At 40.0% G+C, this 23968-nt stretch overlaps 1 long non-coding RNA gene across 2 annotated transcripts in view; it reads left to right on the top strand.

Moving 5' to 3' along the window:
* The first annotated feature begins 622 nt into the window (after window positions 1–622).
* Window positions 623–23968, top strand: part of LOC108520307 (uncharacterized) — a 35421-nt gene continuing 12075 nt past the window's right edge. Inside the window, exons 1-3 of one of the 2 annotated variants that reach the window (XR_001882876.1) lie at window positions 623–2197; window positions 2714–2932; window positions 10447–10697. This is a non-coding gene — a long non-coding RNA (uncharacterized LOC108520307). Of the gene's footprint in view, window positions 2198–2713; window positions 2933–10446; window positions 10698–23968 lie in introns of those variants that run through there. The other variant, XR_001882877.1, reaches the window with a different exon arrangement.

The following is a 23968-nucleotide window of genomic DNA, read 5'->3' as shown; positions in this document are numbered from 1 at the left end:
TGGGGCCTGTGTCCCCTAGGCCCGGGCGGTGGGGGGCCACCAGCCGCCGAGGGCGGGGCCGGCGGCGGCTGGGCTGGCCGGATCCCAGGATAGTTAGCTCTTCTTGTTGAATTGATCCCTTTACCATTATATAATGGCCTTCTTTGTCTCTTATGATCTTTGTTGGTTTAAAGTCTGTTTTATCAGAGACTAGGATTGCAATCCCTGCCTTTTTTTGTTTTCCATTTGCTTGGTAGATCTAGATAAAGCTTTCAATAAAATTCAATGCCTCTGCATATTAAGAACTCCCAAAAATCTGGGTATTGAAGAAACATAACTCAAAATGATGATCTGTTTTTGTACCAGTATCATGCTGTTTTGGTTACTGTAGCCCTGTAGTATAGTTTGAAGTTGGTAACGTGATGCCTCCAGCTTCATTCTTTTTGCTGACGATTGCTTGGCTATTAGGGCTCTTTATTTGGTTCCACATGAATTTTGAAATAGTTTGCTCAAATTCTGTGAGGAATGCGATTGGTAGTTTAATAGGGATAGCTTGCATCTGTAAATTACTTTGGGCAATATAGCCATTTTAATGACATTAATTCTTCCTATCCATGAGAATGAAATGTTTTTCCATTTGTTTGTGTCTTCTCTGATTTCTTTGAGCGGTGTTTTGTAATTCTCCTAGAGATCTTTCACCTCCCTGGTTAGCTGTATTCTTAGGTATTTTAGTTTTTGTGTGTGCAGCAATTATGAATGGGATTGTGTTCTTCATTTGACTCTCTTCTTGACTTGATGTATAGGACTGCTAGTAATTTTCGCACATTGGTTTTGTATGCCAAGATTTTGCTACAGTTTATCAGCAGAAGCAGCTTTGGGGCCAAGACTGTGGGGTTTTCTGGACATGGAACCATGTCATCTGTAAACAGAGACAGTTTGACTTCCTATCTATTCCTCTCTTCCTTCCTCTATTTGGATGCCCTTCCAGTTTTGCACATTCAGTGTAATGCTGGCTGTGGGTTTGTCATGGCTACCTCTCATCATTTTGGCACTTCTGACTAGACGGGCAAGAGGGGCCAGTGTTGTTGTTCCCTGAAAGGTAAGTGCAGCCCACAATTACAAATGCAGTGAAGAAGAAGATACATGCATATGTGTAAGTAAATATAATTGAGATATATTTAGCAGATATAATCAATAGAGTTGATGAGTGACTGACTGGATGTGTGGGGAATTTATATCACTCCTGGGCAACTGGGCACTCACAAAGGAAAAAGAGGATCCAAGGAGAGGAACTTGTCTGAGGACTGGGATAGGGCTGAACAGCTGCATTTGAGACTGGTGGAGGGTGGGCTGGGCATGGGATGCATAAATGGAAATTCCACTGGGTCTGCAGCTCACACATGGGCATGACCAGCATAGAGATAGAGAGGCCCCAACACTGCTGAGTACACTGTAATTCCCCAGTGGTGTGTCAGCTGAGAAAGGAAGGAAGCCCATTTGAGGGCACCGATCATTGAGGACATTGAAGAAGGAGTGAGCAGACAAAAAGGACCCCACAGGAAGACAGGGAAGGAACAGCTAGAGAGAAGCCAAGGCAAGGGTGTGTGGTAACATATAGGACTGAGGGAGAGGACATTTCAAGATGCAGGGGAGTCATACAAACAGGACTATGCAATGATTTTTGACTGTGTCCACAGGAAGTCACAACAGGCAAGGGAAAGAAACCAGAACCCTGTCATGGAGTTAAGGAGTGAGTCAGAGAGGAGATGGGTAGGGACAGTGAGGTAAGGCCTCTTTTTAAGGAAGTTTGGCTGAAGGATAGACTAGCTGGACACATGCTGGGTGTGTGGGGTAGAGGGAGGAATGATGCAGGGTAGGAGAGCCTTGAGCCTGTGAGAAGAATCTCCTAGAACAGAGAAGCTGAAGTTAAAGTTGTGGGAGAGAGTGGGGATAACTGAGTGACAGATAATCAGGAGAACAAAAGGAGATCCAGAATCATGACAGAGAGATGACCTTTGCCAAGAGCACAGCCCTCTTTCACTGTCACAGAGAGGAAGGACAAAATGATTGGTGTTCAAGAGTTGATTTGTAGCACAATATTTTAACTATGTCCTTTAAAAAGTTTCTCCACAGACACTACCCAAAGCAGTCCTTCACTACAGTGGCAAACGGACCTGAACATTTTCACCTGAAGCAGCAGAGGGAACTGCAGAGTCAGGTAATTTCTGGAAGGCTTGCTTTGTTAGATTGATACTACAGATTATTCATGAGGCCAGTCTTCTGAGATTTCTGTCATTTCTGTCATGCCAGGTCACCAACCAGTATGGAGGCTAAAAGCAGGCCTCTTTGGGGATTTCAGGTGGAAGCGCTGGACATCTGTAGTATTCCTGGACTCGAGTCATCCTGATATTCTTCATTTTCTTATTCACATTGGCGTAGGGCAAGGAAATGAGTTCTGGTCAGAGTCAATGTTTCCCAATAATGTTGATTCATTTCGTTCTAAATATTTAAACACATTTTATAAAAAGCTTTTCCACACCACATATATAGGGAAAAGCCAGGAGTTACCTTGGGCCAGCAGCACTGTATGCCGAGCTAACACCCTGTCTGTGTATCTCACAACAACCCTAAGCTTTTTGCCTTCCTGTCACTTTGCTCACCTTTCTTTCACATGAAAGAATGTTCATTTTCTTTGAAAATGAGTTCATTTCCTTGTTTTCTTTCCATATTTCAGCAAGAACAAGGATCACCACAACTGGCCCCCCTTCAACTATGTTAGATGGCAACTTGCCTTCAGTATGGTGAAACACATCGGTTAAGACGGGTTGCGCATGGCAGGACTTTCTACAAGGACACCCAATCTCCTTCATAAACATGAGATGTTCTCTTTCCGGAAGTTCTCTTGCCTGACACAGCACAGGAAGATGCTGAACCGCCACACAGTGATCCATTGGTCAGTGGTGATGTAAGGGGGTCAGAAGGGAGGAGTGAGGAGAAGCAGGGAAGACTGGGTGGTTGTAGGCCTCCTTCATCCGTTCATTGGCTGTGGCATTAGGCCAGCTACTCTTTGCACTTCTGTAAAGTGAGACCGTCGATCTTCTCTACCTCTCTAGAGGATGGCTGCAAGTGTCAAATGTGGGGTAGTTAGGTGGGAGGGCATTTCAAAAAGTTAAAAAATGTGACTTTGGAGGCTTGTTATGTTGATGATTATTATAATCCCTGAGAATTCCTAGTATGAAAAAGGGAAAAGAAGATAATCTGTGAAAGAAGTAAGTGTCCCGTTACTAGTCTTTGAAAAGTGTGAGTCTGTAGCTCTTCTTCATGAGAATAGGCAGCTTTCAGTTGCCCAGGGTCAGATTTCCTTAGTGGTGTATCTAATCACAGGAAAGATTGTGGTTCCCTCCAGTCTCTTTCTGGGGGACTAGAGCCCACTTCTCATTTCATTTAATTAGCCGAAATATAACTCAAAGTAGAATTTACTGTTAACAATGCCACAAAAACATGGCTGGGAGCTATTTTTTGGTTTGTGTAAAATGCTGTTTTTATGGGCTTATAATGGTTCCAAAAATTGGGTGCTGGCCAAAGAGAGACACTGTTACAGAAGCCAGCAAGAAGACCTTTGTTCATTCACACCCCGGGGGTATCAGGAATTGACTCCAGTGTGTGCAAATCCAATTTGTCTGTCTTCTCAAGTTAGGGTTAATTGGATAATTCTGGAGAAGTACACACTGAAAACTGTAACTAAGCCGAGCAATTAAATACCAGTTTCCTGCCTATTACATGCCTTTGTACCATGCAAAAGAGCTCACAGGGCCTCTGAGGAAAGATCACTAACACACACCTCAAATGACTATGTCTGATTTCGTGGAAGGACTCAGAAAGGGAACGATCACTGTGGATTGGACTGGATATTGCCTCATGCTGGAGGTGGGGTTTGAATGGAGCTTTGAAGGTTGGGAAAAAGTGATATAAACACTGGCTCCTTCCTTTTGAAAGCACATGACACTCTTTGGGCTTAGTGGTTATAGATACCTTTAGCACAGCCCAGGAGCAAGCATTCATTGTCTACCTATCATATGCTTGGCTTTGGAAATGCAAATAAAAAAGGAGGTCACTGTTTTATGAAAGGATGATTTTATTCTACCTGATGTAGTCAGCTGCAAGCTCCAGAATGCAGCACATACAAAAATTATGGGCTGGTTAGATGAGAGATAATGAAGAGATGTACAGAGTGCCATGGGCTCACCAAGCAGTGGTCAGGTGAAGGCATCTGTTTTTCTTTAAGATCTTGCTCAAATGTCATCTCCTCTAGAAGAAAATGTAGGGTTTCACTAGGCAGACAACATAGGGAAATTCATCTCAGTTCAAGAAACATGTGTTGATTATCTAATACGTTCAAGCAGTTGTGCACTGGGGATAGAAAAACATCATCATCATCATCATCATCATCATCATCAACAACAACAAGCTTGCTGTATTCCAGGCACATAATTTTACATGTATTATCTCATTTAATCTCAAACAACTCTATGATACAGGTGTTTATTATTATCCCTGTTTAGATGAAACATTTAACCTTCAGAGAATTTAAATGAGTTGCACTTGCAAGCTTAGCAGGTGAGGAATCAAATTTGGAATAGGACCTAGATCAGTGAACCCCTAGATCCACAATCTTGACCAGTACCCTGTTCTCTTTGCTTAGAGAGCACTGAGAGAAAATCCGTAAGCAAATAATCACAAAACAAGGGATGATGCAATATGCGTAAAGGTAGGCTTTCACCTTAAGTGGAAGGAGGAAGAAGTCATTATTTATTTTTTCTGGGTGAGAGATGAAAACACTTCTGCAAGAGTATTTCCAATTTCACCAAAGTATGGAAAGATGTTTATCCTAGTAACAATACTCAGTAATGGTGTTTAATTTCAGCCTAGTACATGATTTGATTCTAAAACACAACATTTCCTTAGAATTTTTGATATCTGGAATTCTCTAGCTCAATGGTTTTGGTGGAAAATTGACTATTAGTATTTTATATACTTCTTTTGATAATTTTGGTGCTAAAAGAATCAAATCTATTCATAACTCATAAGTTTTCACATTCTGAAATCTTTTAGAGTTGTTTGGTTAAAACTAGTTCTTCCAGTTTGTTAGCTTACCAAATGAGCCAACATAAAGGAAAAACAAAAATTTATTTTCAGTCAGATATAGAAAGTTATTTAGTTTAGTTACATGATGCTATCTCTGCCTTTAAAAAAATTTCTTCTTTCTTTTTTTCTCCATCTCTCTGTTTGAGGGGATTATAAACACTGCCAATATTTTTTGCCTAAAGGGTAAATCCTCCTAAACTCTTTTGGGATCTATATTAGGTGCCAGATTGTCATAAGAAAATTATGTGAACTACTGGTGAATAAACAAGCAAACCAGAAGTTAGTTTTTCAGAACAGATGCTAGCCAGTAGTTCACAGACATTATCCAGCAACTGGTGGGGATCTACTTGGGTAGCCCCTGACCACTGTAGATGTGAACTTCCCTGGACCTTGACAGTCAAGAGGGAGAGAGGCAGAGAAAGCCCCATTATCATCACTAATTCCCTTTTGACCACACATGACAGCATGACCTGCTTCAAAGAAATAACATAAATGGTGGTTAGGTGCCCCCACAAGCCCACAGTAGCCCATTCAACAAAGAGCAAAAGTAAAATTACTTCTGATGGATTTAGCAACATCATAGTTCACCCGTGAGGCAACAGGCTTTTATTGCTTGCTTTGGGACTGGCTTCTTCTCATTTTCTTTAGGAAAGTGTGTCTACCTGACTTAGAAACAAAATTTTGGAACAGAAACCCTTTGTAAGTTGGGAGATCCCTAAACTAAAATTTCAAGTGAGATGAAAAGCCCCTTGAGAAATAAAATTCTGGCTGGACATGGTGGCTGATGCCTGTAATTCTGGCACTTTGGAAGGTTGAGGCAGGAAGATCACTTGAGGCCAGGAGTTTGAGACCAGCCTAAGCAACTTAGGGAAACTCCTGTGGTATGGTTTGGACATGTGTCCCCACCCAAATCTCATGTTGAACTGTAATCCCCAGTGTTGTAGCTGGTGTCTGGAGGGAGGTGACTGGATTACGAGGGTGGATTTCTCATGAATGGTTTAGTACTGTCTCCGTGGTACTCCTCATGATAGCAGGTGAGCTCTCACAAGATCTGGTTGTTTAAAAGTGTGTGGTATCTCCCCTCTCACTCACTTGTTCCTGCTTTCACTATGTGACATGCCTGCTCCGCCTTCACAATCTGCCAGTAATTTGTGGCAGGTTATGAGTGTGTGTAATTTATGAGTGCTGATAGGATGAAAGATAGAAAATGATTTTAGATAGAAAGAAAATCATTCTGGAAGCTTCGAGTCTTCCTTTTGTAATCTATATTGGTTCTTTTTTAATATTCCCTATTTCAACACTGACTGACTTGGAGTCTCTCTTTCACAATGACTACATGTAATATGAGATTCTAGGATGTATACTAGAACAGAAAATGGACACTAAATAAAAACTGAGGAATTTTGAACGAGTATGGTCTTTAGACAATAATAATATAACAATATTGATGCCTTAATTGTAATGAATGCACGACACTAATATGAAATGTTAGTAATAGAGAAAGTAGAGTTTGGGTACTTACCAGGAACATTATACTATTTTTACAATGTTTCTGTAAACCCAATAGTGTTCAAAAATTAAAATTTTATTTAAATCAATTGCAATATATAAGATTAATTAAACCCAAATAGTGGAAAATATAACTTCTGTTATAATGTCCTTGGAAGCTTCTAAACACGAGGTTTTTATTTTCCATTTTTAGTAGAAATTGTACATATTTTCCAATCAAACTGTTAATATGTGACAATATTTGCAGTACTGAAAGCTTAATAACTTATAGATTCATGGTAATGAAAAGCAAAGTATACTGTTGTTTTTGGTATTGGAATACTGTATGAAATATGTAATTTTTTTTTTTTTTTTTGAGATGGATTCTCACTCATTTGCCCAGGCTGGAGTGCAGTGGGATGATCTCACCTTACTGCAACTTCTGCCTTCCGAGTTCAAACAGTTCTTCTGCCTCAGCCTCCCCAGTAGCTGGGACTACAGGCATGTGCCACTATACCTGGCTAATTTTTTTTTTTTTTGTATTTTGCATAGAGATGGGGTTTCACCATGTTGGCCAGGCTGGTCTTGAATTCCTGACCTCAGGTGATCTGCCAACTTTGGCCTCCAAAAGTGCTGGGATTACAGGCATGAGCCATCATGCCTGGCCAAAACATGTAATCTCCTGTTCAAGATTTATAATAACAGTTTTGTGATACTCAGTAAGGGACGGTGATCTACATAAAATAAAAGGCCAGGCACAGTGGCTCATGCCTGTAATCTCAGCATTTTGGGAGGCCAATACACGAGGACTGCTTGAGTTCAAAACCAGCTTTGTCTGGAGGCATCATGCTACCTGACTTCAAATTAACAGTAACGCCGCAGAACAGCATGGCTCCTGGTACCAACAACACATATATAACGATCCAATGGAATGGAACAGAGCCCAGAAATAATACGCAAACATCTAACAGCCATCTGATCTTATAACCCTGCAAACAATACCCTATTTGGTGACTGGGGGAAACACATTGAAGCTACTGGACTCCTTTCTCCTCTTTTGATTATCATACAGATAGTTACAGACTTAATACATAAAACTGTAAAAACCCATAGAAGAAGAACAAACTAGGTAAAAAAATACCATATCAGCAGAATAGCATAAGGAACAAGGACTCATAGAGAAACCCGCACGCGCAGGCAAAAGCAAAAATTGGACAAATGGCGATCTAATTAAACTGAAAGAGGCTTCTGCACCAAGCAAAAGGAAACTCACGTGCATCAGAGTGATACGAGGGCCAACCTACAGGAAATGGGAGAAAATTTTTGCAATCTACGCATCTGACGCAAAGGGCCTAAATAACCAGAAACTGACAAAGAAAAAAACAAACAACCTCATCAAAAGGTGGGCCAAAGGATATGAACAGACAGCTTCTCAAAATAAGACATTCACACAGCCAACAGAACACATGAAAGAAATACTCATCATCACTGGGCCGATCAGACGAAATGCAAAATCAAAACACAATGAGATACCCATCCCTCACACCAGTTACGCAATGGAAATCGATTAAAAAGTCAGGAAAACAATTAGGTGGGGCGGAGAGGATCGTGGAGGTAAAGAGCAGGAACACTGTTACACTGTTGGTGGTAGAACTCGTAAATTAGGTTCAACCATTGTGGAAAATCAGTGTGCAATGTCCTTCAAGGATCTACCAGTTAGAAATACCATTTGATCCAGCCATCACCATTACTGGGTAATATACCCAATTATTATGAAACTCACCGATGTTGCTATAAGGACACATGCACACGTATGTTTATTGTGGGCAACTATTCACAAATCAGACCAAAGACTTCGGAATACACCCAAAAATGCTCCATCCCAGCCGACAGTAGACTGGATTAACCGAAATGTGGAGCATAATACCACGATGGAAATAACTATGCAAGCTCATAAAAAAAACGGTAGTTCGATCGTCATTTGTAGGCACAATGGATGACAGCATACGAAACCATCATGTTCTCATGGCAAATATCGCAAGGAACAGAAAGGCAAACACCCGGCACGTTCTCGACTCATAGATGGGAATTGAACAATGAGATCACTTGGACAGAGGAAGGGGAACATCACACATCGGGGCCTATTGTGGAGAAGGGGGAGCGGGGAGGGATAGCATTAGGAGATATACCTAATGTAAATGACGAGTTAATGGGTGCAGCACACCATCATGGCACATGTATACATATGTAACAAACCTGCATGTTGTGCACTTGTACCCTAGAACTTAAAAGTATAATAAAAAACAACAACACAATAGCAACCACCACCACCACAACAACAAAACAGCTTTGTCAGCGTAGTGAGACCTCATCTCTACAAAAAAGTCAAAAACATTAGCTGGGGATGGTGTTACACACCTGTAGTTCCAGATATTGGGGAGGATGCGGTAGGATAATCATTTGATCCTGGAAGACAAAGGCCACTGCACTTCAGCCTGGTGACAGAGTAACATCCTGTCTCAAAATAGATAGATAGATAAATAGATAGATCAATGTTATTTATCTCAATATTTGAAAGAAAAGTTGAAAAACTCCCCAGCTCAACTAAGAATCTGTTTCTAGAATAAACAGAAGTATAAATCATTACACCTCATTACTTTAAAAATATTACAGACATTATGAGTATTTTAACAACAAAAAACCAAATACTTTATATATACTTTGTAATCTGTCCTTTACAAAATTGTTTAGCCTTTATGACAGGAGCTACTGTGGTGCTCATTCCACAGATGAGGTGATGAGGCTTAGTGAACTGAATAACTTGTTCACAGTCACTAGAGACAGAGACTCAGTTTGCCCATACAAAGATAATTTTAAACAACAGCATTTTACAATGGAGTTATCATAATACCTATGAATTCTAAAAACATTTTATTCAAATCTCTCTTTTAGTATTAGCACCTCTTCAACCTCTTCCTGACTGTACTACCAAATTTATCTTCCTAATCTCTCTTACCCTGTAAATTTCTGTGTGTGTGACAGTGTGTATGTGACAGGGAGAGATAGAGACAGGGAAAGAGTGAATTTACCAAAAAATAAGATAGGAAGGTTTTCATAACATCTTTCCTTTTATTTCTCAATTCTGAAGTCCCCATTTTCATCCCTGGGAGAGTTGTTCTAGGATAGGAAAGCTAAAGGAACAGAGAAAATTGGAGTAATGGAAGTAGCTGAAAGGGAAAGTGGTGACCTGAAGACCAAACACTAAAGAAGGGGCTAGTGAATGGCAAAGAAAGTGGAGAGCAAAACATGCACGTAGATAGGGTTCTAGTTAGTGAAGACCCACAGGCTGAAGGGTAAACCCATGCAAGGGTCAAGTTTAATACAGGGAAAATACAAGTAAGATGGGAGACCTACCACAATGAACCAACACTTGGCATGTTTCTAATGACAGTGTTTAGATTGCAGTGGTTCTAAAGATTAAGTGATTTTGGAATTGGCATTCTATGTCATTTTAAAAGATAGATGGTAAAGTAAATGTTCACATCTCTCTCTCCCTCCCCACTCACCTTTTTCCCTCCACTCTTCTGTTTTTAACGTGGACATTCAAAATCCAATCTCATATTAATTTTTTCTTAAGTATAAATAATGAGAAAAATTCACTTGAATAGGGGACCCCTCAGTAGACCTCCATAATTACCTGGCTTTTACTGCCAGTTAGTCTTCAGGAATAGCCATGGCTAAGAGAGTACCAATTGGACAAGCCAGTGAATCATACCAGTGCATCTCAGATTTATTGATTTGTTTAACTTTTGTTTTTTGTTCTTTTTTTTTCAGAGATGGAATCTCACTATGTTGACCAGGCTGGTCTTGAACTCTTGGCCCCCAAGCGATCCTTTCGCCTGGAATCCCAAAGTGTCAGATTCACTGAAGAATATTTCACTCTAATTACTTTTTATACTTTGTAGGTCAAGAGCTCTGTTTTAAAGACAAAATTTATTGAATATACTTTTTAAAACAAAGTTTCATGTTCTAATCATTGTATGATTTCAGTATTAAATGAAAGACAGTAATGAAATTTGAGCTGATGTTGATGGTGGTGGTGGTTTTTGTATTCTGATTACAGAACTGTATTTTGAGTGGGCTGAACATAGAGTAAATGCATCCTCATCTGCTGGTATAGAAACTTGTTTTCCATGAGTGAAACTGCACATCGGGGATGGTGTGCAGGGGGTGTGAGTCCAGGGAGTGAAGCAGTAACCCCAAAGTTTTTAACTGGGATCCAGAACAGCTTTTATCATTGCTCTTCTTTATGTCTGTATTTATCTGTAGTAATTGTACCATATGCTGTATTTCCCACTGGTTACATAGGTAAGCCTGGTCCTCCCCACAACATTCTTATACCAATGATGGTGACAATATGCTGAATTTCTTTTGTATCAACTCCTTACTTACTGTAACTACTCAAATTATACTAAGACCACTGGTACTAATCTGCAAACTAATTGTGCAGTACCTGGAAGTACAGATTTGAAAACCTTTTATAGCAATCTGACATTGCCACCATATTTTACGTTTTACAAAAAAATAAAAGTCATTCACTCTGGGTAGTTTGAAAAGCACCATTGCAGAGAAAATAGTTGATACTCCACAAATGCTTATTTGATTTTCCTGAAGATGATAAGTAAACTAGATATTCTATAATGTGTTATCTTTAACGCAAAAATTAAAGTAACTATTTAAACAATTAAATAACAAAAATTCAGATCCATGGTAAAATCAAAGAATATAAATTAAAAGTTCCCTAGTTATATTTTCTGAGCTTGGGTGACTCTTTAACAATATGTTGACATAGATAAGCACTTCAGCATTCATGGATAAGCATACTTTCATAAAATCTGAAGACAAATATATTTGGTAATTCCCATGCCTACCTCAGAGCTACTTTTTCTGCTGGTGCTTCTGACCAGAATGCTTTTTCTCTCAACTCATACTTTTAAATCCTAGCCTCCTTTCAAGACCCAAATGTTCCAATTTGTAGAACATGTTTATTAAAATAGTTTGTACTCTCTCTTATTGTATTATTATACTATGTCTTAATTCATGGCAACTTGTTAATATGTCATATTTCTCCTTAAGCATCTTAAGATACAGACCATTTATTATCATTTTGTGTATTTTTAATCTTTCCAAGAATAGGTGCTCTATAAATGTTTACTCAGTTAACATCATTAAATAAAGCAACATAATGTCATTTTCACTATTAATAACAACTGCATTAGCAGGGCAAGGACTCTGAGGTATTTGTCTGACAAGCATTCAAAATTGCTCGCCAATGTTAGAACTAGAAATTTTGGAAAAGATGGATACACATCAGAGTCTCAGAGTCTCAGAGTTTAAATGGGCCATAAGCACCACCTAAACTAATAGTCAAACCAGAAAAAAAATATACCGAGGAACACTTGGAAAATGTATTGAGTTATTAACCTAAAAGTTAAGAGAACCAAGAATCTAAATGGTGGTTGGTTAAGAAAAATACCGTCTCACAAAAGAATACTCCTAACCACTACTGCAAAAAACATACTTTTGGGGAAAATAGACCTATACGGTTTGTACACATTCTCAAATATCTAAAAGTGACTTGGACTTGATATGTAGTTCTAAATGTTTCTGTAAGATTTCCGATTTAGTTTGAACCTTCAATGTATACCTTAAGCAAGTGACTTGAAGGAAATTTCAATGCTGCATGCCTTCTCCCAGCTGCGCCTCACTGAGGACAGGAACCCAGTCTTCCACAGTGGCACCTGAGACCCCTGGATGTAGTGTCTGGGTGATATTCCTGTGGAGAAAAGCACTTTAGCACCAGTTTCTAGTTGTCTTCTCATGAGTCTTCTGCTTTCACATGAAGCTTTTGAGAAGACAGAAGGCAAAAAATGTGAGAAGAAATACATTACCTTTCCAGAAGAAATGTGCAGAGGTGCATACAACCGAGGACAGAGTTAAACATTTTACATTAAATTTGCACATAGTTTCTGTGACTTCATTTAAGAGACTGTTTTTTGAATTCCATGATTCCAATTTGTGTCTATTTTCCTGTTCACATAAATTTATAGGAATACGCATGCCAGCTGTGAGAGATGACTTTATTTCACTGTTGCTGTTACATCTCCCTACAGTTGTCACAAGGACACCGATATCGCACAGTGACATGAACCTAGACATACTGTACACTTGGCAGAAGAATTTTCCAGGTCTAGCCCAGCAGTCCATTCAATGACCTAAAATTGTGATACAGAGAAAAATAGAAACACATATGAAACACTATAGTCAAGATATCCAGAAGTAAAAAAACAGAATAATTTTGATTGATGCATGATACATGCAAAGTCATATTGCACGTGTCACATATGAGCCTTCTCTATAATCTGTGTTTATAGGGTTTATCTATGTACAACCTCTATTACATAGAATTAGTCTCAGACAGGAGGGGGCCAAGATAGCCAACTAGAAGCAGCTATGGTGCATGGCTGTCACAGAGAAGAATGAAAGGGATGGGTAAACACAGCACCTTCAACTGAAATATCCAAGTACTCACATTGGAATTGATCAGGAAAACAGCTCCACCCATGGAGAATGGAGAAAAGCAGGGCAGGGTGACAGCCCACCCAGAAGCGACACAGAGTCGAGGGGGAACCCCATTGCCTGTCCAGGGAAGTGATGAGTGAATGTGTGAAAATAAACTCCAAACAGAATTTCATACCCAGCCAAACTAAGTTTCATAAGCAAAGGAGAAAGCAAAGGAGAAATAAGCTCCTTTTCTGACAAGCAAACCAGCCTTACAAGAGCTCGTGAAGCTCAGAAGTGTCCCACAACTACATGGAAATTGAACAATCTGCTCCTGAGTGACTCCTGGGTAAATAAGGAAATTAAGGCAGAAATCAAGAAGTTATTTGAAACCAATGAGAACAAAGAGACAATGTACCAGAATCTTTGGAACACAGTTGAAGCACTGTTAAAAGAGGGAAATTTATACCACTAAATGGCCATATTCAAAAGCTAGAAATATCTCAAGTTAACAACCCAACATCACAACTAAAAGAACTAGAGAACCAAGAGCAAACAAACTTCAAATCTAGAAGACAAGAATCAACCAAAATAAGAGTTGAGCTGAAGAAGATAGACACACACACACATACACACACACACCCACACACACACAAATTCAGAATATCAATGAATAGAGGAGCTGGCTTCTTGAAAAAAAAAAAAACTTAATAAAATAGATTGACCACTAGCTAGACTAACAAGGAAGAAAAAAGAGAAGATTCAAATAAACACAATCAGAAATAATAAGGGTGATATTACCACTGACCCCACAGAAATACAACCATCTGAGAATATTATAAACATCTCTATGCAAATAAAGTAGAAAATCTAGAAGAAATGGATAATTTCCTGGACACAGACACCCTCCCAAGATTGAACCACTGAATCCCTGAACAGACAAATATTGAGTTCTGAAATTGAGGCAGTAATAAATAGCCTACCAACCAAAAAAAAAAAAAAAAAAAAAAAAGCCCAGTACCAGATGTATTCACAGCTCAATTCTATCAAATGTACAAAGAAAAGCTGGTACCATTCCTGCTGAAACTATCCCAAAACAATTGAAAAGAAGGAACTCCTCCCTAACATTGTATGAGACCAGCATCCTGATACCAAAACCAGGCAGAGATACAATAAAAAAAGAAGACTTCAGGCCAATATCCTTGATGAACATTGATGCAAAAATCCTCAATAAAATATTGGCAAACCGAATCCAGCAGCACATCAAAAAGATTATCCACCATGATCAAGTAGGCTTCATCCCTAGGATGCAATGTTGGTTCAACACACACAAATCAATAAATGTGATTCATCACATAAGCAGAACTAAAGACAAAAGCCACATGATTATGTCAAAAGCTGCAGAAAAGGCTTTGATAATATTTAACAACCTTCATGTTAAAAATTCTCCATAAACTATGTATTGAAGGAACGTACCTCAAAATAATCAGAACCATATATGACAAACCCACAGCCAATATCATACTGAATGGGCAAAAGCTGGAAGCATTCCCCTTGAAAACTGACACAAGACAAGGATGCCATCTGTCACCACTCCTATTCAACATAGTATTGGAAGTTCTGGCCAGGGCAATCAGGCAAGAGAAAGAAATAAAGGGTATTCAAGTAGGAAAGAGGAAGTCAAATTATTCCTGTTTGACCCCATCATCTCAGCCCAAAAGCTATTTATTTATTTATTTATTTATTTATTTATTTATTTATTTAGAGATGGAGTCTCGCTCTGTCGCTCAGGCTGGAGTGCAGTGGCAAAATCTCGGCTCACTGCAACCTCCGCCTCCCAGGTTCAAGCGATTCTCCTGCGGCAGCCTCCTGAGTAGCTGCGACTACAGGCGTGTGCCATGAAGTCCGGCTAATTTTTTTGTAGTTTTAGTATACATGGGGTTTCACCGTGTTAGCCAGGATGGTCTCCATCTCCTGACCTTGTTATCTGTCCACCTCAGCCTCCCAAAGTGCTGGGATTACAGGCATGAGCCACCTCACCCAACCCTCAAAGATTCTTAAGCTGATAAGCAACTTCAGCAAAGTCTCAAGTTACAAAATCCATGTGCAGAATTGTTGTAGCATTTCTATATGCCAACAACAATCAAGCTGAAAGCCAAATCATGAGTGAGCTCCCACTCACAATTGCTACAAAAAGAATAAAGTACCTAGTAATACAGGTAATGAGGGAAGTGAAGGACCTTTACAAAGAGAACTACAAACCACTGCTCAAAGAAATCAGAGAGGACACGAACGGAAAAACATTCCATGCTCATGTAAAGGAAGAATAACTATTATGAAAATGGCCATACTCCCCAAAGTAATTTATAGATCCAATGCTATTCCCTTTAAACTACCACTGAAGTTCTTCACAGAAATAGAAAAAAAATGTATTTTAAAATTCATGTGGAACCAAAAGAGAGCCTGAAGAGTAAAGGCAATTCTCAGCAAAAAGAAAAATCTGGAGGCATCATGCTATTCAACTTCAAACCATACTGCAGGGCTACAGTAACCAAAGCAGCATGGCACTGGTGCAAGAAAAAACGCATAGACCAATGGAACAGAACAGAGAACCCAGAAATAAGACTACACCTCTACAGCAATCTCATATTTGACAAACCTGACAAAAGCAAGCAATGGAGAAAGGATTCTCTAATAAATGGTGCTGGGAAAACTTGCTGGCTGTATGTGCAAATTGAAACTGGACTCCAGCCTTACACCTTATATAAAAATCAGCTCAAGGTGAATTGAAGATTTAAATGTAAAACTCCAAACTATAAAAATCCTAGAAGAAAGCCTAGGCAATACCATTGAGAACACAGACATGGGCAAAGATTTCATGACAAAGATTGCAAAAGCAATTGCAATGAAAGCCAAAATTGACAAATGGGATCTAATTAAACTAAGGAGCTTCTGCACAACAAAAGAAGCTATCAACAAAGTAAACAGACAGTCTAAAGAATGAGAGAAAAAATTTGCAAACTATGCATCTAACAAAGGTCTAACATCCAGCATCTATAAGAAACTTGGAGGCCGGGTGCGGTGGTTCACGCCTGTAATCCCAGCACTTTGGGAGGTCAAGGCAGGTGGATCATGAGGTCAGGAGATCGAGACCATCCTGGATAACATGGTGAAACCATGTCTCTACTAAAAATGCAAAAAATTAGCCAGGCATGTTGGTGGGTACCTGTAGTCCTAGCTACTCAAGAGACTGAGGCAGGAGAATGGCGTGAACCTGAGAGGCCGAGCTTGCAGTGAACCAAGATCATACCACTGCACTCCAGCCTGGGCAACAGAACAGAACTCTGTCTCAAAAAAAAAAAAAAAAAAAGGAACTTGGCTGGGCACGGTGGCTCACACCTGTAATCCCAGCACTGTGGGAGGCCAATGCAGGAGGATCATCACATGAGGTCAGGAGTTCAAGACCAGCCTGGTGAACATGATGAAACCATGTCTCTAGTAAAAATATAAACATTAGCTGTGCATGGTGGCATATGCCTGTAATCCCAGCTACTTGGGAGACTGAGGCAGAAGAATTGCTTGAACCAAGGAGGTGGAGGTTGCGGTGAGCTGAGATCACACCACAGCACTCCAGCCTGGGCAAAAGAGTGAGACTCCATCTCAAAAAAAAAAAGAAGAAGAAGAAGAATAGAAACGAAAAAAACAAAATAAAATAAAAAAGAAACTTAAACAAATTTGCAAGAACAAAACAATCCCACTAAAAAGTGGGCAAAGGACATGAAAAGACACTTTTCAAAAGAAGACATACATACAGCCAACAACCATGTGAAAAAAAGCTCAACATCACTGATCAGTAGAGAAATGCAAATTAAAAACCACAGTGAGATACTATGCCACACTAATCAGAATGGCGATTATTAAAAAGTTAAAAAATAAGAGATGCTGGCAAGGTTATGGATAAAAAGGAGCACTTTTATACTGCTTATGGGAATATAAATTAGTTCAGCCATTGTGGAAAACAGTGTGATGATTCCTCAAAGACCTAGAGACATAAATAACATTCACCCCAGCAATCTTATTACTGGGTATATAACCAAAGGAATGTAAATCATTCTATTATAAAGATTCACACATATGTCCATTGCAGCACTATTCACAATAGCACAGACATGGAATCAATCTAAATGCCCCATCAAATGATTAGACTGGATAAGAAAATGTGGCATATCACACAGCGGCACACAAAATACTATGCAGGTATGGAAAATAAGATCACGACCTTTGCAGGGACATGGATGGAGCTGGAGGCCATTATCCTTAGCAAACTAATGCAGGAACAGAAATCCAAATATTATACCACATGTTCTTACTTATAAGTGGGAGCTAAATGAGGAGAGCACATGGACACATAGAAGGGAACAATGCACACTGGGGTCTACCAGAAGATGGAGGGTGGGAGGAGGGAGAGCATCAGGAAAAATAACTAATGGATACTAGGTTTAATACCTGGGTGATGAAATAATATGTACAACAAACTCCTATGACACATGTTTACCTATGTAACAAAACTGCACATTCTGCACATGTGTCCCTGAATTTAAAATAAAAGTTTAAAGTATTTCAAAGAAAATGTGTTCTTATTGAATAAACAATAATTTTGTGAAAGAAAGAGGCTCAATGGAAGGTGACAGAAGAGCACCCAAATAACAGTCACCTAAACAAGTCAATATACTTCTTGCTCACACAAAATTAGACAGAGGTTTGGCCATCCAGGTTTGGTGTTGTAGCTCTGCTTCATGAGCCACTGGGACTCCACACTCCCTCAGCTTTACTTAGGGCACGTCTCATTGACCAATAGTCACACAGAGCTGCTGGAGCTCCAGGAAATATAAGTGCTCCACGCTGTAGTAATGAAAGAGAAGTAGAAAGGACAAAAGATACCCTCCTGTAAGGAAAGACCCTGGAAGTCACAAGCAAATAGTGGCGCCTCCATCTCACTTTCCCAAATTTAGTTCCATGGTCACGTTGACCTGCAAGGGAGGCTAAGAAATGTAGTGTTTATGTAAATGATAATGTTATCAGCTGACAATGTGACATCTCAGGAAAAAAGGGAGAATAAATATTAAAAAGAAATGAGGATCCTTTGACACACATAACACTCATTCTATAATAGTAGTAATAATTCCTTTTCAAGGTACTCTTATATTACCTAGAAAAAACTTGGGAAATGCAGACTCTGAACACAATATGAATAAGTAATTCAAATAGGGAAAACTTTAATGGATTAGGAATATGTGAAGAGCAACTCAGAAATAGTAGTGACCTAATAAGTGACACAAGATAACACTTTATATGTGTTCATTAATTTTAGAAATTTGGATTATGCCAAACATTAGTGAAAATGTGAGGATAGGGACATGTTCGTGTTTTACTTCAAGGATGCAGACTCCGTTGGAGATTATTTTCTTAGTACTTAGGGGAAATTATTATGTGTATACTTTATGTCCTGACCATCACATCCTGGGTATATTCCCCCTGATAAGCAGCCACAGAAGTCTATCAGAGGACATTTTCAAAGATCTTATCTGCAACATTTTATTCTACTTCTAATTGTACTGAATTTAGATGCCATTTACTTGGAGATTTCATGCATAAGAGATAGAACAGCTATTATAAACAAATTCATGATGTAATATGCATATATGAACTATATGTTCCACATGAAATATATATTTGTGTACCTATGTGCACAATACTTACTCACAAAGCACTACTGGTAGGCTTAAAATGATATGCAAATACATTAAGCATATTCTAAGAAGCAGATGGCGATCTATAAATAAATAACTTCCATATATTTAAAAGATACGCACATGGCCGGGTGCAGTGGCTCAGACTTGTATTCTCAGCACTTCAGGAGTCCGAGGAGGGTGTACAACTTGAGTCCAGGAATTTAATATGAGCCTGGGCAGCATGGCCTCTACTAAAAATAGAAAAATTAGCCAGGAGTGGTGGCAACTGCCTGTAGTCCCAGCTGCTTTTTGGGGGCTGCGGTGAAAGCCTGGGAAGTCGAGGCTGCAGTGAACTGAGTTTGTGCCACTGCATTCCAGCCTGGGTGGCAAAGTGAGACGACCCTGTCTCAAAAATAAAAGATACACACAGAAAGCACAGCATTATGTATTTTTCAAAGACATCTCCAGGGACATATAGCATGCACATGAGAGTATGTGGAAAAATTAGAATATTCAAGTAAGGTAAAAAATGGTGGAAAATAAAGAGATAAATGAGAGGTGATTTCCAATGATGAACTGAGACGATGAACTCAATTCAGTGCACTATTTCTTCCAGTCTTACACTTAACAGGATAAAAAAGCCATTCCTAGTGTTTCACCGATATAAATTCTTCAAAATAGGGTTCTTGTCCTTTGATTATTTTAGGTCGACAAATTGATACCAAAATAGTGGGCTTTGTAAATCAGTGTCTTTATGGTAGCTTTCCTTAAATAGTATGTCTTTAAAATATTAAATTGTATCCCTTGTTTGTCTTTTCTTTTCCACAAGCAGATGAAACTTCCTCTCCAACAAGCTGATGGGAGAACTTACGCAGGGTTGCTTCAGGGAAACGATATGGCAGGGTGGAAGTAAAATGGACCTGCACATTTGAAAAAAAAAATGTTTTGTTTTGGATCTTGAAGGGCCCCGGGGGCTTATAAAGGAGAGGAAGGGGATGGAGTGTGAGGTTGGTAAAAGTGGCGGAAGCTGGCTTGGCATCCTGGAGGAGCAGGAAGCGAGCACATGTTCCACCTTCCACTCTTCCCTACTATTCCACAGGGTCTGAAGGAGAAGAGCAGAGGGGTCTCTGGTTCCCAGCAGAGATCCTAGGCCAGACTTTCTGATGGAGACAGCTGGGTGGTGAGAGTCCAGAGAGACAGGACTGAGGCTTGCTGCACAAAAGATTCTCACCAGTCAAGTGAGGTGCAGAAGCAGCAGCAAGCCAGCACTTCTGAAGGGAACACCTGAGCAGAACTCATTCTTTCCTGATGAGGCTTTGCTCCTGAGGAGTTCTTTCTATTAATACTTCTCTTTCTGTCAAAAAAAAAAAAAAAAAAAAAAAAACCTGGTTCCTGCAGATTTACTGTGAAGGCACGTGATGGCCCCATAGCACCCCCAGGAATCATCAAAATTTGTTGATTTTTGATGCAGAGCAGAGGTGGGGGGTTGCTGAGTGACTGCTCACAGAGGCACTGTCGGTAGGGTCCTTGCAGATGTCAGGGTCTTGCTATTCTCCAACGAGGAGGAGGGAGATTCCAAATGGTGGCTATCACCCAGACCTCCTCCCCACAATGCTCATGCAGAGGGAATGAGGCAGTAGAGCCACTGCCTGCCTAGCCACTTACCTCTAATATTTGGTTGTATTCTCTGTGTCCCACTCCAGCACTGATTAGTAGCCTCCTGATGCTCTAAGATACAGCAGAGAGAGTTGGCTGGCTATACTGGGGAGAATGGGGATGACAAAAGCCTATGGAACCAGGTAACATTGGGTGGCCTTCCATTCAAGTCCTATCTGGTCTCTAATTCCATGAGATTTTAACAGCAGAAAACATAGGGCTTTTTGTAGGGCCACACACTCCTCAGCCTAGCCTTTGAATGCAGAGGCCAGCTGAGAAGCTAGCAGTGCTTCTGACCAAGGCCAGATGCCCAGCTTGGGGACTCAAGGCTCTCTGCAGCTTCCCAGCTTGTGCATGCACCATTCACATCTGCCACAATAGCCCCACATCACCGCACAAGCCAGGGTTTAGTTTGGTGACAGGCATTATCCATCCACGTGGGTGGCAGTGTCAAAAAGACTTACTCTGACTTGTTTTTCCTCACCTGCCACCTATTTTGGAGTGCAGAAGGCCAGAACTCTGTTTTTTATATGTTTTATACAGATGGAAGAAACCTCACAGACTTAGCTCCCCAAACATCTCCCTGACACTTAGATGTTCTTTAGGCCTGCCCTGTAGGGTTCTCTAGATCCAGATGAAAAGGCCAGAAAAGGCCAGAACTCAGGACTAGGTGGTTTCATTGTCTGAAGCCATCTTCCGGGTTCCTGAAAAGTTATGAAAGGTCCTCAGTGCAGGCCTCCCCAGCCTCACTCTCCCTCCAGCATTTGGCCATCTTACTTCAACCATGTTTACCCTGCCCCCCAGCACATCCTGAAGGCTCAGGCCTCACCTTTCTTTGTCTCTGGGGAAAGCCTCCTCTACCCACTTGAAACAGAACTCCATGCATGTGCTTACTGAAGGTCTTCAAAAGGAGAGCGCCTATCCTGATTGCCAGATTCTAGGAATGTGGGCAGTTTTTGCACTGGAGGGTGGTGGCACCTGGGCTGGGTCTGGTTAAAACGTGCTGGGTCAGTGTTTGCCATCAATGTAGGGTCACGTGGATATGGCAGAGAAAGACTCCTGTAGCTTTCTCGTTTCCCTTCCCTGTCAGTAGGTGGCAAGAGGGCCTAGTGGCCCCTGGCATAAATGCATTTACATGGTGTATTTGTGTTTGTGATTTATGTTTGTTTTGTATGTAATATAGTTGTTTTACATATATGTAATTAAATATATCTATATCTATTTATGAATAGATATATTGCATGGGCCAAGAGCCAACTTCCACTTTACCCTGTGAAGTGATGCTGAAAATCAACCTACAAAAGGCAGATTAATAGAAGGAAAGGCATGCAGATTTATTAATGTGTATGAGTGATATAAAATATGAGAACTCAAAGGCAAGATGGCTGATGCTTTTATAATATCTTAAGGTGACAGTAAGAATAGGTGCTTGGATAGTGGCATCTGTACATTGGACTTCACATGCCAGTCTTTCCATGTGATGAAGACCTAATATCCAGGGTCTACAAGGAACCTTAACAAATTTACAAGGAAAAAAAACATTAAAAATAGGCAAAGGACATGAACAGATACTTCTCAGAAGAAGACGTTTGTGCAGCCAAAAACATATGAAGAAAAGCTCAACATCTCTGATCATTTGAGAAATGTAAATTAAAAACCACAATGAAATATTATCTCATGCCAGTCAGAATGGCAATTATTAAAAAGTCCAGAAACAACACATGCTGGAGAGGTTTCAGAGAAAATGGAATGCTTTTATACGTGCTGGTGGGAGTATAAATTAGTTCAGCCATTGTGGAAGACAGTGTGATGATTCCTCAAAGATCTAGAAGCAGAAATAGCGTTTGACCCAGCAATTCCATTACTGGATATATACCCAAAGCAGTATAAATTGCTCTATTATAAAGATACATGCACATGCAACACTATTCCTAATAGCAAGGACATGGAATCAACCCAAATGCCCATCAATAATAGACTGGATAAAGAAAATTTGGTAAATATACTCCATGGAATACTATGCAGCCATTAAAAGGAACAAGATCATAACCTTTGCAGGTGATTGGAGCAGGAACCCATTATCCTCAGCAAACTAATTCAGGAACAGAAAACCAAATACCTCATGTTCTCATAAGTGGGAGCTGAACGATGAGAACACAAAGACATATGGGTGGGAAACAACACACACTGGGGCCTGTCATGGGAGTCGGGGGAGGGAGAACATCAGGAAGAACAGCTAATAGATGCTGGGCTTCATACCTAGGTAATGGGTTGATCTATACAGCAAACCACCATGACACACGTTTACCTATGTAACAAACCTGGACATTCCACACGTGTACCTCTGAACTTAAAATAAGTTGAAAAAAAGTGCACAACAGACTGAATTCTTCCATTTCTGCCTGTAATTTGAAAGGTGATATATGCATGCATACGTTTGAGTATGTGCAGAGAGTATTTCTGGAAGAAATGTAATAAACTCTGACTTTGTCTCTTTGAAAAGAGCCTGGAGATATGGGTCTGAGGTGGGATTTTTTTTTTTCAGGAGCACATTTTTAATTTGTATGTACTTACAAATTAAAGCAAAAAAACTTGTTAAAGGTTTTCTAGGATTACTCTTAGCTCTGAGAGAGGTGGTGTAGAGTAGGGGACTTAGAGAGCTGAGGAGAGAAGAAACAGATAATCTCTTCGTCCTTCTTCCAAGAAAGCTCAGGGCTTGTGTATCCCTAGACTCCTGTGGTTTTGGCACCTCAGCTGGACTGTGGTTCAGTAAGCTCTGCTGGGCTGACCTGTAACTGAACTACCATTTGTAAAGTCTTTCCGTGGGGGAAACGCAACAGTGTTCCAGAGAACATACTAAACCAAATGGCCTCCACCCATTCTTTCTCAATTTCTTGTCCATTAGCTTCCTTAAGAAAAAAAAAAAAAAAAAAAAAGACTTCAGACTGAACCCAGGAGACCTGAGCCATCCATATTCTAACTCATTTCCTCAGAAATGACAGAAACACCATGTGCATTTCTGTGCTTGGCTACCTTCTGGATTTTTTGTTTGCTTTATTTCTTTGAGAAGATACCCTCTGTTTTGCACTTTCTTTTCTAACTAACTTCTATGGTTTTATTTGGAGGAAAGTTGTTGCTTTTTCCTTGCTTGCATGCCTGGTAGACAGCTACAGGCATTTGGTACATCTGTTGTACCGAATTTGGTGGATCTGTTGACTTGGTAAATTAAGGTGTGGACACCAAAGCAGATAGGTTACTATAAGTTGTCACAGGTAAGACTTTGGTCTGAGAAGACACTGTAGAAGAGATTTGAATCTAGCACAGTGCTTCTCAATTGTGGCATTATTGACATGATTCTTTGCTGAGATACTGAGATGATTCTTTGTTGTGGGCCACTGTCCTGCAGG

The sequence above is a fragment of the Rhinopithecus bieti genome, unplaced genomic scaffold (assembly GCF_001698545.2).
Source record: "Rhinopithecus bieti isolate Rb0 unplaced genomic scaffold, ASM169854v2 scaffold_51762, whole genome shotgun sequence".
Taxonomy (NCBI): Eukaryota; Metazoa; Chordata; class Mammalia; order Primates; family Cercopithecidae; genus Rhinopithecus; species Rhinopithecus bieti.
Note: the sequence above shows the minus strand (reverse complement) of the source record. Positions and strands in the feature narration are given on the sequence as shown.